This window comes from Stegastes partitus, unplaced genomic scaffold (genome assembly GCF_000690725.1).
Source record: "Stegastes partitus isolate 25-593 unplaced genomic scaffold, Stegastes_partitus-1.0.2 Scaffold1135, whole genome shotgun sequence".
NCBI lineage: Eukaryota > Metazoa > Chordata > Actinopteri > Pomacentridae > Stegastes > Stegastes partitus.
Genome location: NW_007578866.1, coordinates 114,243 through 128,368, shown reverse-complemented (window position 1 = coordinate 128,368; position 14,126 = coordinate 114,243). Strand labels below are relative to the sequence as shown.

At 41.3% G+C, this 14,126-nt stretch overlaps 1 protein-coding gene and 10 non-coding genes across 11 annotated transcripts in view; 3 read left to right on the top strand and 8 right to left on the bottom strand.

Moving 5' to 3' along the window:
- wnt5b (wingless-type MMTV integration site family, member 5b) overlaps positions 1–14,126 on the bottom strand; it is a 112,928-nt gene that overhangs the window by 72,698 nt on the left and 26,104 nt on the right. The gene's annotated exons all lie outside the window — the stretch shown is intronic.
- On the bottom strand, positions 138–210 carry trnak-cuu (transfer RNA lysine (anticodon CUU)). Its single transcript has one exon. It is a non-coding gene; the product is annotated as a tRNA-Lys (tRNA).
- On the bottom strand, positions 579–651 carry trnak-cuu (transfer RNA lysine (anticodon CUU)). Its single transcript has one exon. It is a non-coding gene; the product is annotated as a tRNA-Lys (tRNA).
- Positions 2,715–2,787, bottom strand: trnak-cuu (transfer RNA lysine (anticodon CUU)). Its single transcript has one exon. It is a non-coding gene; the product is annotated as a tRNA-Lys (tRNA).
- trnak-cuu (transfer RNA lysine (anticodon CUU)) lies at positions 3,585–3,657 on the bottom strand. Its single transcript has one exon. It is a non-coding gene; the product is annotated as a tRNA-Lys (tRNA).
- On the top strand, positions 3,810–3,882 carry trnak-cuu (transfer RNA lysine (anticodon CUU)). The gene has a single exon. It is a non-coding gene; the product is annotated as a tRNA-Lys (tRNA).
- Positions 3,982–4,093, bottom strand: trnal-caa (transfer RNA leucine (anticodon CAA)). The gene is made up of 2 exons: positions 4,056–4,093; positions 3,982–4,027 (listed from the first exon to the last, which is right to left on the bottom strand). It is a non-coding gene; the product is annotated as a tRNA-Leu (tRNA).
- On the bottom strand, positions 4,285–4,357 carry trnak-cuu (transfer RNA lysine (anticodon CUU)). Its single transcript has one exon. It is a non-coding gene; the product is annotated as a tRNA-Lys (tRNA).
- trnal-caa (transfer RNA leucine (anticodon CAA)) lies at positions 4,734–4,845 on the bottom strand. Its single transcript has 2 exons — positions 4,808–4,845; positions 4,734–4,779 (listed from the first exon to the last, which is right to left on the bottom strand). It is a non-coding gene; the product is annotated as a tRNA-Leu (tRNA).
- trnak-cuu (transfer RNA lysine (anticodon CUU)) lies at positions 10,340–10,412 on the top strand. Its single transcript has one exon. It is a non-coding gene; the product is annotated as a tRNA-Lys (tRNA).
- trnal-caa (transfer RNA leucine (anticodon CAA)) lies at positions 11,293–11,404 on the top strand. Its single transcript has 2 exons — positions 11,293–11,330; positions 11,359–11,404. It is a non-coding gene; the product is annotated as a tRNA-Leu (tRNA).

Sequence of the window (14,126 nt, the reverse complement as noted above, 5' to 3'; positions counted from 1 at the left end):
GGCGTAGCTCGCTTTGCTTTATATGAGCTTCCTCACCCAAAGTGGGGCTCAAATTGCACCATTTGTCAGGGTTTAATTTATTTTAATTGTGTTGAAATGCACTTACTTCAAACCCTCCCCAACATTTAAAACTTCTGCGCCCAACGTGGGGCTCGAACCCACGACCCTGAGATTAAGAGTCTCATGCTCTACCGACTGAGCTAGCCGGGCTGCATACTTACTCAAACACTTCTGTTGAAATAAAATGTATATATACAACTGATGGCTGCAACAGTGATCACACAAGTCTTCATGCACTGCCAGCATCTGAAGAACTGAAGATCAAGTGGGTCTGTTTTATCTGTGATGGAAACGTCACCATAACAGGAAACATTTGACAATATGTGGCAGCTTTGAGAAGAGAGGAAACCACTGAGCTGATAAATCTTTATGGCTACATATATCAGTAGTCTTACAGGAGGTTTACAACACATTATAGTAGGATTAGCATTTTGCACTATTTGTCAGGGTTTAATTTAATTTAATTGTGTTGAAATTAACTTGCGTCTAACCCTCCCCAACGTTGTTTAAAATTCCTGCGCCCAACGTGGGGCTCGAACCCACGACCCTGAGATTAAGAGTCTCATGCTCTACCGACTGAGCTAGCCGGGCTACTTATCAAGTCAAGAAGGTCTTTGGAAACGTGGAAAAATGAAAGACGGTACAACTCAAGGTCAAAGACAAAGATGGAGAAAAAGTAGCCATGGAGTCAGGTGATACAAAAGACAAACTCTGAGAGAACAGAAAAACTTTACTTGTAGATCTATTTAGTCTGATTCCAGTCAAGTTCAAATCATGATACCTGTCTATATGACTTATGTTGAGAAACACAAAATGTTGATTTTACAGCTAAGAGTCAAACTTTTCTTTTAATTGTGACGTGAAGTGAAATGTCTGCATTGGTCAGTTTCGTTGTGACAAAGAATCAGTACATTGTGTTCCAAGGTTAGGCAGAGAGGCAGAGTTTACTTCTTCATTGTACCACTTCCTGCCTTGCATCGCTCTATATGTGTGTGAAAGAGGACCGACATTATTGCATTATCCTTTTTGCACAAAACTGTCAAAAAGATCACATGAAGCACTGATGGGAGAGAGAGAAAGAGAGAGAGAGAGAGAGAGAGGCCCTCAGTAATTTGGTATTTCCTTTTTAGACAGGGGAGGAAGGGCCAATGCCCTCGCTTTCAGTATGAACACACACACACACACACACACACACACACACACGACTTCTCTTTTAATGACCCTTACATCCGGCCTTAGGCACTGGGGCCTCAGAGAGAAAACAGAAAATGGAAAAAAACAGATAGATAGATAGATAGATAGATAGATAGATAGATAGATAGATAGGTGTGGGTTGATCTGTAAGTTCAGACAGGTATGCACTGAAGGTCAAAGGTGAGAATCCCCAAATCCCCAGCCCCAACACACACACACACACACACACACACACACACACACACAGAGTTATGGGGGTTCAGCTGAAGGTTAGACCTTCAGGCTCCACAGCTCAAAAACAGAAACACACAGAGACAGAATTCATAAGCAGCTGATTCAGCATGAAGCTGACTTGTGTGATTACTGCAGACACGGTGAAAAAAGAAAAAAGAAAAACCCCAGGAGCAAATTTTCAGGAACATAGATAATTTCTCAAATGAACGGGGAAAAAAATGTGTTTCAAGGAAAACTGGAACTTTGGCATAAAAGGGATTTTTGATATGGTAGAAAACAAAAAAAAAACCAATCAAACATTTTGTTGTTGTTGTTGTTGTTGCACTTTTTGAGTTTGGTTGGCTTGTTTCTTGCCTGAAAACAACAATAACAAAAAATACCCCTAAAAAAACATGTGATTTTATCTTTAATTTTTCAATTAAAATGAAAAAAATAAAATAAAATCTTGAATAAAAAACACATCACCTCCTTTTTTGTTCCCTGAACTGACAAAGGAAAAATGTTTGATTGATGATTTTTTTTTTCTGACACCTCCATTTTTCTGTTTTTGACTTTAAAACAAAGGAAAGTAATACTACAAATAAATTGCAGATTATCTGATGATACCCAGAGCCCCCTCCCCCAAAAAGACAGACAAAGACAGAAAGCCAGAAAGTACTGAGTGAGTGATAATGGCTCCTTTACAAGTGAAGCAACAGCTGAAGATGCTGCTGTGTCTCCAGACTGTCTCATACAAACACACACAGACTCTGACCTTGCTGATGGCAGCTGTTGACGTCACTCTGTGCTCCGTCCAGAACTACAGATTCCTGCTCTTATGTACACTCACAAACAGGATAAACAGGACTACACAGACAACACAAAGAAGACTTGTTCAGTTCTACCCAAAACCTAAAACCACCCTCTTGTATCACTTACAGTATTGAAAGTCCATTCATTTGTCATCAATTAGACAAACATACCAAAACTCAATCTGATAAAGAAACAACTGTGCCAATCAGAAGGTAGCTGAATTCGTAATCACAAGATGAGACTGTGAGCTGGACAAACTTCTGCTTCGTAACATTTCTTCCCTTTGGTACTGCTTTCAACCTTCAATGTGGATGGTGTCATAAACCCAAACTTCTCTTATGAGTCATGCATTTCAGACAGGACATCAAAGGTCCTTCAGCTTTTTCCTACCATGTTTGGGGAAATTCAGTTCACAAATCATTCAAAACCTACAACGCCCAACGTGGGGCTCGAACCCACGACCCTGAGATTAAGAGTCTCATGCTCTACCGACTGAGCTAGCCGGGCTACATATCAGATCATAAAGGACGATGCAATTGAAGATAAAAGAGAAAGGCTAAAGACTGAGCCAGCCAGGCTGGATGTCGAGGTAAAGCTCTATTAAAAAAATAATTAATTACCACTGAGTTGAAGAATCTATATGTATCAGTACAGTTTTACAACATCGTAGGATCGATTAGCATATTGCACGAGTTGTCAGGGTTTCATTTAACTGTGTTGAAATCCACTTACCTCTAACCTCACCCAACATTTAAAATTCCTACACCCAACATGGGGACCAAACCCACAACCTACAACACAGCCAACATAATGTCTTCAACAAAACCAAAAACCACAACAACATTGTGTTCTGCTGTTGAGATGGCCTACATTATACTATAGCACAGTGCCTTTAACATACATTTTAGGGAGTAAAACATGAACCACACAGCCACCAATTTAGCACAGTTGAAAAAAACACCTCTCTGTAGGCCACACCTTCCTATTTGTGAAGCATCACTACAGCAGGGTGACATTGCTTGTTCGATCCCCACGTTGGGCCTGTGAATTTTAAATGATGTAGGCCACAAATAGATGTATCGTACATACACAGTGTTGTGTGTAAATTGGTCCTTTGTCTTGGTTTCAAATTGGTATCAAACATCAGTATTGGTGTCACTGGTACCCCTGACTGGCTCGAGCACTGTTCGAAAGCTTCCTCACCCAAAGTGGCGCTCAAATTGCACTATTTGTCAGGGTTTAATTCAATCTAATTGTGTTGAAATCCACTTACTTCTAACCGTGCCCAACATTCAAAACTCCTGCGCCCAACGTGGGGCTCGAACCCACGACCCTGAGATTAAGAGTCTCATGCTCTACCGACTGAGCTAGCCGGGCTACATAACTGCTAGGAAAGTATCTTTTAAAAAATGTATTAATTAGAAATAAGGATAATAATGACAGAAACGCTACGACCGGTCATAATCATGTGACATACATGATAGTTCATGACGCGTTGAGTCACATAGCTGAAATAAGCAGCACCGTCGGCCCGGCTAGCTCAGTCGGTAGAGCATGAGACTCTTAATCTCAGGGTCGTGGGTTTGAGCCCCACGTTGGGCGTAGAATGTTTAGATTGCGATGAACTAGATGCTGGGTGGATGTTTTTCAACTATGAAGCTCTCTTATTTGTTTAAAATTCTCGAGTCCACCCAAAATGTTTGTCAGAAGTGGGATTTGAACCCACGCCTCCATTTGGAGACCAGAAATCTCATTTGCTCAGGAAGGAGTCCATCCTTGAGTCTGGCGCCTTAGACCACTCGGCCATCCTGACAAGTGCACACTGCGTTTCTTCCGAGTTGTTTCATGTAACTGTTATTATTGTATATTATTATTGTATTATATATATATATAACATTATTGGGTGTGAACGATGTATCGAAGGCTGGATGCAGGCAAGCGTGGACCTTTTTATGTGTAATTGTGTGTTCAAGTCTCTTTTCAACATTGAGTTTAAAAGTCTTGTGCCCAACGTGGGGCTCGAACCCACGACCCTGAGATTAAGAGTCTCATGCTCTACCGACTGAGCTAGCCGGGCTACTGAACAACAATCATAGTGTCTTTGGTGAAACCCAAAACCACAACCACAATGTGTTCTGCGGTTAAAATGGCTTACATTATTCTGTAGCGCAGTAGCATAGGCAGGTATTTCATTAGCTACTAGGATGCATGTAGAAATGCTTCTTTGAATTATGAGAAATCAAAAAGCTTCTCATTTAAAAACACAAGCAAAGACGAGTGAATCAATAATCACCTTCTTCTTTCTTCTTCCCCTTGTGTCCAAAATGCAAACAAATACAAGTTGCTTCCTTGTCATTTACTCATTCATTTGTCATGTCATTAGTTTTAGAGCTAAGGCACAGGTTCATATTTAGGGAGTTCAACACCTTAAGTTACAGTTAAGACAAAACAGCTGTCAGAAGTGGGATTTGAACCCACGCCTCCAATCGGAGACCAGAAGTCCCTCTTGCTGAGGAAGGAGTCCATCCTTGAGTCTGGCGCCTTAGACCACTCGGCCATCCTGACGGCTGACAGCACAGCCTCACCAAAGTCGCTTCGGTTTAAAAATAGGAGACATCTAATCACGTTAAGCTGTTCCGGTGTTTGTTAGAATTAATTATTGTAAGGAAAGTCGAGAGTTTTCCGCTTTTAATTGGCGGCACTGGACGCACATCTTTCCGTCTGAGAGAAGAATGGACGGAGTGTCTGATGAATGGCTGGACAGATGGACTCATGAGCAGACAGATAGGTGAAGGATGGATGGATGGACGCATGGAGGAGGGTGGGGGTTCGGCGTCTTTGATCCTCCCAGCAGAAATAATCAACAAAGCCCTGGAGCCCTAAATATGTGTGTGCGTCTGCTTGGTGTAAGACTGGTTGGTGTGTGTGTGTGTGTGTGTGTGTGTGTGTGTGTGCTCGCTGTAGGCTTTTCTGGCTGCATGCCAACACCAGCTCCCACCAGGAGAGAGATCAAAGACTGTGCTCGCTCTCTCTCTTTCTTCCTATCTCCATCTACCTCGCTCGCTCACATTTCTCACACTCCTTCCTCTCTGTCCTGAAAACGCTCGATATCGCTCTTCTTGATTTCTTCCACATTCTCTCGCTTTTTTCTTTTTTTTTTTTCTATACCTGAGGGTAGAGAACTGTTTCCTATGCAAAAAAAAAAAAAAAGGAAAGAAAGGAGATGAAAGGAACAAAGCAGAAAAAAAAGAAGTGGAAGACAAAGAGAGAGAGAGAGAGAGAGATCGCAGGTTGAATTGATGTTTACAAAAATCTATACAGACTCACACACTCAGAAGAGATTCAGTAAAAGGCGACTGGACTTCTCTTTTTGGTTGTTTCGTTGCATCCAAGAGGCTCCATCGGTTCTAACCGATGGTTGAGGACTTCCGAAATGTATAGTCACCCACGGATCTCATGGCTGATGGCCCATTAACGAACCAAGACTCGTGTGCTTGGAGGTGTGAATGGCTGAGAAACCGCAAGGTGTTAATGATGGTGAACCTTTCTGGGAGAGATTAGAAGATGGTGTTCAAGTACCTGATAAGTGGTGCTATAGACCCCCTCCTTCTGTGTAAAGATGGTTGCTCCAGTTTAACATAAGCTCCTTTCAGATACGTGCTTCTTTCCGCAATTCTGACGGCAGCTAAACATGTCGACTTCATGTCTCAGTGAGCACCCTTGTCTGTAAAAGCTGCAATAGCAATCTTACTAACATGTCCACATCACGGTACTTAAAGATGTCTAAAGCAATGTGGGGAAGGCTTTTTCACCACTACAGACTGCTTCATTCACTTTGCTCTACAGTTTCACATCTGAATGCCCATAAAAATAAAACTTTACTGCAATGAAAACACAGATGAGAAGCTCAAATTATTTATACTCACTAATAATTATAGTAGGCCCTGTTTGGAGAGTTTTACTTTACTAAAACCTTAATAGGAGCTGAAGTTAGTTTATTGCTTCCAGCTGTTTGTAGGAGTCTTTCCTTCTAAATTCAATAAACACATGTAGCATCAGACAGCAGCCGGATCCATATGAGCGTCTTCAAAGCAGGAGAGTTGTGTGCATCTATGCATGTGGAACAATAACACCGGTAACTCATTTAACTGTAAATTATCCCCCAACATGGAGACAGGATCAGTCCAGATCTAACAACAAGTCACACTGTGAACTTTACATCACTTCACATACACCACTCCATCACAGCTGTTGGGATGTTTTTATCATACTGCTAGTATAGTTTCATTTAGATCATCATCACACGTGGGCAGACTTTTTGCTTTTATCCAAAGAGTCGATGCAGCTCAAGTGAGGATCTAGTTAGGAGAAAACAACCTGGATGAGTGCCATAGAACAGGTTCAAGTGTGATAGGACCTTGGTGCCTACAGGCAGTGTGGGAGGTAATCCAGTCTAGTGTAGATAACAAATATTGCATGTCTCTCTCCGTCACTGTAAATGATACAGAGACACAATAACGGAAAAGTGACCAACTTTTGAATGACAAAATGCGGTCATTTCAACAGATAAATGAAGTAAGCTGAAAAGGACCATAAAGGGCTAACTTCTCTCAAACCATCTGTCTTCTCTGTCCAGTTCTCTAAATAATTAATCGATTATTGATTGCTAATGTGGCCGACTATGGGTTAAGAAAATTATCTAAAAGTTGCACTTGTTGTGTGGAGTATTCCAAGCATATGCCATTGGACTAGAAAAGCAGGAAAATAGCAACAACTGTGCATCTGTGGGTGTCTGCAGCTGTTCACGTGTGTTTCTTCCACAATAGAGCCCATTTAAGACTCAACACTAGCGTTAGACCAACATCCTGAAAGAAGTGTCAAAGCAGCGGAGATCCCACTTCTGACTTGAACTTATCAGTTTGAGATGCAGACACCCTTGAGTTTAGGTGACAGGATTTGTATCCAGGTAACTATATGCAATCATGTAATCATGACTTCAACAAAATGTGTGGGGACAATTGTTATTCAGATCAGGCATTATAATTCTACCCAAAAAGACTGGTATAGGATCGTTTAACCTGATTGCCCACCCCTACTCGCAATTGTCATTGTCCAGTCCCTGTAATTTAAATCATTAAATTATAGTGTTCTTCATTTAGCTTCAGAATCTGGTTGATTATGGTTGTGGTTATTATTAAGACAAGTCTCCTGAAAGTGAATCTTGGGCAATGTACAGTCCTGTGACATGAGTTTGTTTCTTTAAACTGGACAACGCTTGCATTTCAGACATAGTTAAAACTGTATGAGAAAGTCAAGGTGATTCATTCACAGGTCCTGCAACAAGGACTCTCATGTCACTGTTGGTTGGGGGGAATGCATAAGTCACTGTTTTTGAAGAACCAGCTAAGCAGAAGACGTATCAGACTAATAATAAAGCATTAAAGCTCTAAATATCTTATTTAAATATATGTTCACATTCACACTTAGATGGCAGCTGCTGTTACAAAATGCCTCCTAAAAGCATCAGTGTATGTAACACAACAACACCTCCTATTTCACATTTCTCTGTAATCATCGGAGCTCTTCAACGTTCTCCTGGATATTGTTCGCTTTGCATCATTATTGATCGGGGAATTGAAGCTCATTTACACTCCGTGCATGTCGTTCTGCATAACAAAATCTGCTAAATGTCTGAAAATGTAAATGTAATAGTGGAGATAACGTTATTTTCCTATTGAGAATGCTGCTCTACGTGAGCTGCAGCTTGTCATTAAACCAACTCTCAGAGGCTCCTTTGCAAACACGAGCTAAACTTTCTCTCCTCCTCCATCCTCTCTTTCCTTCTGCACATCTTTTAATGCTGGCAACAGCTTTGCAGATTGGTCGTGTTTTCTCTTTTTTTTCTGTCATTCTGAGCAATATGCACATCGGCAACTTAACTCTCGTAATCCCAATCCGTCCCTTTCTGTCCCTCTTCTCCTTCCTTTCTATCGTGCCGTTCCCCATCACTCCTCTCCTCTCATGTCCCATATTGCCTTTTTAGCTCTGTCGCTCAGCTTATCGCTCTCTCTGCATCCTTTTTCCTCTTGTCATCCCCATCGCTCCCTCTTTCTCTCCGATATCTTCCCTTTCCAACCTCCCTTTTTTTCCTTCCTTCTCTCTCAATCGTGTTTTTCTGCCTCACACACACACACACACACACACACACACACACACACACACACACACACACACANCACACACACACACACACACACACACACACACACACACACACACACACACACACACACACACACACACACACACACACACACTCTCTCTCTCTCTCTCTCTCTCTCTAGCAGTAGTCATTCTACTTATAGCCTCGCCATAAATCAAGCTGTCATTCTCCGTCATGCTTGCTGGATCTCACTGGGGCTCGTGGCGCGCGCACACACACACACACACACACACACACACACACACACACACACACACACACACACACACACACACACAGAGTAAGGGATAGCAATGCGAGCCCACACATACCAAAACTCAGGCACCGGCACACACAGACAAGTACAAAACAGATGCCCAGATGTAGGAAGAAACAACAAAAATCACACATGTACAGTACAAGTGTAAACTCGTGGACTGTACTGATAAAAAATGACAAAATGGAAACGACGCACACACACACACACACACACACACACACACACACACAAACACGCAGTCATGCAATCTTTGGTGCAAACTTAGATGTTGGAGAGAGGGAGGATGACTCATTTGGGGAAATATAGATGTAAGCAAGGCACAGAAAGATGCCCACCTGTCTTATATCCCCCCAACACACATGAACACACACAACAGCAGCTGAAACAATGATCCTCGCCCTCAGGGCCACAGCTTCACCCAACCGCCACCTTTACTTCACCTCCTCCTCTTGCTCTGTCTTGATTTTACCTCTCTATACTGTTCCTCTGTCTCCATCTCTGTATCTCCTCAAGAACACATCCATACACAGATCATTTTCATTGGTGTAGAATGACTGTAAAATGTTCCTTGATGATTTCAATAGTATTAATTATTAGCTGTCCTATATATTTAGTGGAGAATACTGTTCACTGGTTCAATCATAGATTTGTTTTAGGATGTACTACTGATAATATGACAAAATCTGCTGGGTCAAAAACACAAACAGCAACTTTAATGATCAGTTTTGGTGATGTAGGGAGCTGTGCTAATCAAAATTTCTTAGTGACATGGCCTCTTAGGCTCTGTTTACACGTAGCAAAAACGGTGATATTTCAATGCGTTTGGGCCTTTGGTTTACATGCAAACAAAGCTAGTGACCGAAAACGATCATATCTGAAAACTCCGGCCACAGTGGAGATTTGGAAAAACTCCTTTTTTACATTTGCATGTAGATAGGAGGAGGCGGAGTTTTATGTCACAGCATGTGACAAAAGTTTTGTCAGAGTCATATGTGTGTGACCCATGCTTACAGTTTGGCTACTTTGATAGAAATGGATGCTGTTAAAACAGTTCTTGTTTTTACGTTTGTGCAAACCCTTGTTTTGTACTTTAACACCACATTTAGTAGTAGCTCCACATCTCTGTCGGTCCAAACAAACGACCCTTGCGCCATATTGTTGAAGTAAGTCGTGCCATTCATTATTGTGTTTTTTCCAGGATTCTGATTGGCTAGCATGGCTTTATGCTTCTCTCTACACTGCCCCCTATAGGTTTGGCATGCTCATAGCAGCTCTTAACTATGTGTTTATAAAACGATCTGGTGTGAACAACATTATTTTTGAAAATGTAGATCTGTTTTTGTAAACACTTGGCTGTGTGTAAACGTGGCCTGAATTAAGGGCCATTTGATACACTCATTGGACTGCAGTGGGAAAGTGGAAAGTCCAGTCCTGTCAAGAGCGGTCAAACATACATCCAGGTTTAGAGGGCGACTAATATCAACTGCTCAACTGCTTAAAATGAACATGTATGCCATTTAAATGGCAGAATTCCGAGTTTTTTTTCGTTTTTTGCCAAAAAGACATCAGTGTTGGTAGCCCGGCTAGCTCAGTCGGTAGAGCATGAGACTCTTAATCTCAGGGTCGTGGGTTCGAGCCCCACGTTGGGCGCTGGAGTTTTGGAGCAACATATCAATCTCAGTCCTGGGGAGGTTTCGTGGTAAAGAACATTCAACATTCATAAAGGCTAGCTTCCTGGTGTAATAGTGAATAGAACCTGGCAATGTTAGTACTATAACCCAAAACATCCTCCTCTTGCATATTCTAAGCCTTCCTTTCCATCACTGCTGACGAAATTTACGTCATGCAGACCCTTGTTGACACAGATGCTGAAAGCACTAAATGACCACGAAGAAAACTAAATATGAAGAGAATCAAAGTAGGCAACACCAATAAATACTAGCAAATGTGAAATGTTTTTACTTTCCCTCACGTTGTGCTCTGTAACGCTGGCCAAGAGAAGGCCAAAGCACTCGTCAACACACACGTGTGAAAAACAGACTAAAGGACAGTGACCATCTTATCAGACAATTATACCGTAAAGATTGAACCTGTCAAAACAAAGTTCAGCTGTACCTCTGAGGTAACTCTTGGAATTCATCATTGTTTTGTTTTGTTTTTCTCACGACATGAGTTTGTAATTTAAAAACAAATTGCAATTTAAAAACAAATTACACTGTGCTACAAACACTACAGTGGGAAAGTCAGATGAGCTCAGCAAAGATCTAGAAAAGCAAATCACTGACTTGAACAAGTCAATAAAGTCACTCGAAGTCATTTCAAAGCAGCTACAGATCCTAAAATCAACAAAGCAAACAATTGTTTGTAAGTATAAAGTGTGTCACTGCCACAGTCAGGAAGAAAACACAAGTTATTACCTGCTGCTGAGAGACAAACGGTTCGGATGGTCACGAGCCAACCAAGAATCATCACAAAAAGGATTGTGTTTTGATGTCCAGACAGGCACTGATGAACTTCAACTGTGCCACTTGTCAGGATGGCCGAGTGGTCTAAGGCGCCAGACTCAAGGATGGGCTCTTTCTGAAGTAAATGGGACTTCTGGTCTCCAGATGGAGGCGTGGGTTCAAATCCCACTTCTGACAACTGTTTTCAGACTCATACTTTAGCCTGATAAAAAACATTAAATATTGTCTGTTCTGTTGTCAGACAGTTTCGTGCTTGTCACCTCAATATGAAGCACTGCTATTTTAGTTTTTAATTTTATCTTCACAAGACTCTTTTTTTGCTTTCGTGTAGCCTGGCTAGCTAGAGTCAGTAGAGCACAGGACTCTTAATCTCAGAGCGGTGCGATCGAGCCCAATGTTGGGCATAAGTATTTTAAACAATGTTGGGTAAAGAGATTTGTAGCCATAGTTTCTTGTCAAACCTGTGTGCCTATTTGTAGTTTACAAGTAACCAGCATCATATTAGCCAATTTGCTTGTTAAATATTCACTTATACTAAAGTTTTTATGTTTTGCAACTCAAAGCTCCTACAGTCAAAGTCGCAGAAAAATTGTGGTCTTGGTTCATTTCTGTAAAAGTCACCACATAATGAGAAATGTACTTTCCTGAATTGAACCACAGTCACATTCCGTCCTCAACTTTATCCAAGTGTTTAATTTGCCTCCATCCAACACTACATAGACTGAAGGACCCCGACGTCCAGTATCACAGTCCTTTCATAGTTCTTTGTCCACCAGTTCATCCACCCTGACCTCCTCACTGTGACTTTGTATGCAAGAGTGTCACATGTAGAAAGGGAAGTTCATGAAATATAAATGAAGAGTTCATTTGCAAAAGCAGATAACTCCATCTTCACAAACCTTCAGAAAACCCACTTTCCATCGTTTACCTACGACAATACCAATCAATCTTAAGTTATCTCTGTTTTTGTCATGTCATTTCTACTGAGTCAAATCCACTCAACTTCAGTTTGATTGATATCATCTCAAGCAAACAACAAAAAAAACAAGTTCTCTGTAAAATCTACAAAAATGGAGTTATCTGTTTGTGCAAATGAACTCCACAAATGTATTGTATAGGAGAAGTGATTTTATTTTCCATGTTTGCTTAATTTTTCTATTAATTTTCTTTTACTCTTTTTCCGGCTCCCTTCTTTCTTGCCCTCTTTATGTCTTTTCTAACAGTGACCAGCATCTCCTCTTGTCTCCCTCCTGCTTTTCTCCTAGCACTCCATGACCAATGGAAGAGCCTCATAAAGACCCCTAGGAGTCAGAGGATTTCATGGGGCTTTGTGTTAGACTGTGTGTGTGTGTGTGAGAGTGGAAGACAGCACATGTGGCATGCAAGGTCATGTAATCCTGTGGCCTCCAGATACTGTTATTGACACACACATAGCGTTCTATGACCTGCACTGGCCTGGCACACACATAACGCGCAGGAACATGCACACACACAGATGTCCTAGTATGACCCGCAATGGCTTCACTGTTATCAAGAATACAAACAGCAAAACTGATATTTTCTGGGTAAACACTGACTCCCATGTTATAATTCTTTAACTCTATATTGATCAAATGTTTGGATTGGTCTTTCCAACAAGTATAGCTCTTACCTTTATATCTTTTTCAAATTTTCAATAAAGTTTGATTGTTGTCCAAGAACTACTAAAAAGCAACACTGCTGCATGTGGTGACAAATATCTACATCACAACATGGGCACTGTAGTTTAACTTGAGTGAGTCCCACATACAATTAGCAGGGCGCTCTACCTTCGTCTCTGACGCATTCCAGGCGTGCAAACAACTAAACATGAACACTACTGCTCTTGTAGCCTCGTGTCCGCACAGACTAATTCTGGGTTGCACATTGACTCTCATTAACTTGGGCACACTCGATCAAATTTATACCACCTGGATCCTAGTGGACGTGCATGTGTGCAATAAGCGCAACTGTAGATTGGACAGCTCATACGGATCCTTGCAGATTTGGGTGGATGACCAAGTTTATGTCATGCAACATTATCACAGTAGACAACAGCCAGTACCAATGAGTACAAACATGTCTGCAATGTTTTTACCTTCACACACATTGTGTTCTGTAATGCTGACCAAGAGAAGACCAAAACACTTACCAACACACAAGTTTCCCCTTAACTTTTCCCTTAAATTTTTCTTAAACTTTCCACTTAAGGTACCCCTTAACTTTCCCCTTAAGTTTTCCCTTAACTTTTTAATCTGAAGCTAACTTCAGTGCTGTCTCTTTTATCCAGAATAAGAACATGTGACTGTCAGATGTCTTGTCAAGAAGTGTTTGACAACAAGACCTCTGTTGCTTTGGTAATAAATGACAGTTGACAACTTATTTTTTTAATTCAGAAACTGTAGCTGACAGAACAATCTCAACTTAAGGTCAACTTGGAGTTTTTGTGTTGGGGAAGGCTAGTGGTCAGCTGTTCAACATACGGGGTTATAGCAGCTGGTTATAGATTACGCTGCAGCACTGTGTAAATGTGATTATTCTTGAAGTGGGTGAACACAACACAGAATTTCTGGAAAAACCGGACTTTCTACTGTGTTTGGTCTTCACTAAGGAAAGAATGTACAAATCAAAGCTCCTAAAAGGTTCTGCAATAAGTAATTCAATTCCAACTCTTTTAATGATGAAATCCAAAGTTGTGGATGATGGAGAATCAACTCATACAGTCTCCCCCCGTCACAATTTTTTTTTGTTTTAGCACCACTTGCGTTCCTGGCACATTGGAGCAATTGTAGGGTGGGCAGTCCACATGGACCCTTGCAGATGTGGGTGGATGACAAAGCTTACGTCATGCTGAAATCACTGTATCACACTGCATCACAGT